This window comes from Chrysoperla carnea, assembly GCF_905475395.1.
Source record: "Chrysoperla carnea chromosome X unlocalized genomic scaffold, inChrCarn1.1 SUPER_X_unloc_9, whole genome shotgun sequence".
Lineage (NCBI taxonomy): Eukaryota > Metazoa > Arthropoda > Insecta > Neuroptera > Chrysopidae > Chrysoperla > Chrysoperla carnea.
This window is the reverse complement of record NW_025408222.1, coordinates 100,526-101,974: the sequence shown is the minus strand read 5'-3', so window position 1 is coordinate 101,974 and position 1,449 is coordinate 100,526. Positions and strand designations below refer to the sequence as shown.

Sequence of the window (1,449 nt, the reverse complement as noted above, 5' to 3'; positions counted from 1 at the left end):
TCGTTATCAAAAAAGTACTGAATTGTTAATTCGTAAATTACCATTCCAACGTTTAGTACGTGAAATTGCACAAGATTTTAAAACCGATTTACGTTTTCAAAGTTCAGCTGTTATGGCATTACAAGAAGCTAGTGAAGCCTATTTAGTAGGTTTATTTGAAGATACCAATTTATGCGCAATTCATGCAAAGCGTGTTACAATTATGCCTAAGGATATACAATTGGCAAGACGTATTCGTGGAGAACGTGCATAAGCGTTTTAAATGACAATTTAAAAAAAAAAAAACAAATAAGAAATATTTTCGGTCCTATATATAGGACCAACATATATTATTAAATAAGAGTATATTATTTTTATTAAAAAATATATATATATATATATATATATATATATATATATATATATATATAAATATAAATTATTGAAATAAAATTAAACATTATTAAAATTTTGTTATAATTATAAGCGATTGCTATTTCTAAAAATAAATAAATTTCATAAAATTTATATTATTTTATATTCATTTGAAATATTAAAAAAACTTCTCGCTTTAAAGTAACCATGATATGAGTTATAAATGCAATAAAATTTTATACAAAAAATAATATTTATTTGTTGATGAATAATATAAAAGGTTTACATTTCTAAATAACATATATTTATATATGGTGTGTAAAAAAAAAGAAAAGAAGAAAAATAATTTATATTTTTAATATAAAAAGGCAACCGCACACAGTGTTCCCAAGCGGTCACCCATCCAAGTACTGACTGTGCCCAATGTTGCTTAACTTCGGTGATCGGACGAGAACCGGTGTTTTCAACGTGGTATGGCTGTTGCCAGTAATAAATGAAAATTTTTACAAATATATATTTTTCATAAATATCATTAATATTAAAGTATATTATTAAAATTTTCAATGAAGTAATCAATTTAAATATATACTTATTTATTATACCATATATTTTAAATAAAAATGCAACCGCACACAGTATTCTCAAGTGGCCACCCATCCGTGGTACTGACTGTGGCAAATGTTTCTAAACTATTATTTTATAAAATATTTATACAAAAAATAATTTACTCTTATCAAATATTAATTTGTGGCCTGTATTAAGGCCTATGTTATTTTCATTTTTTAGCAAAAATAATGAAATATTTCAATATATTATTAAAGTAACAGATCATTTCTTTTTTGGTGCTGCTTTTTTAATTTTTGTAGGAGATGATTTGGCAACAGAAGCTTTCTTAGCTTTTGGTGCTTTCGGTTTACGAGCAGGGCTACTTTTGGCAGCGGATTTTGTACTTTTTGCTGGTTTTGCTTTAACTGGTGCTTTTTTTGATGCCGCTGATGATTTTGCAGTAACTTTTTTAGCAGCAGTTGATGATGATGGAGTCGCTTTTTTTGCTTTAGGCTTTTTGGCTGCCAATGATGTAGTTGTGGCTTTCTT

At 26.5% G+C, this 1,449-nt stretch overlaps 1 non-coding gene across 1 annotated transcript; it reads right to left on the bottom strand.

Annotated features, from left to right (window-relative positions):
• Positions 1-720: 720 nt before the first annotated feature.
• On the bottom strand, positions 721-839 carry LOC123304765. Its single transcript, XR_006536751.1, has one exon. It is a non-coding gene; the product is annotated as a 5S ribosomal RNA (ribosomal RNA).
• Between the last annotated feature and the right edge of the window lie 610 nt (positions 840-1,449).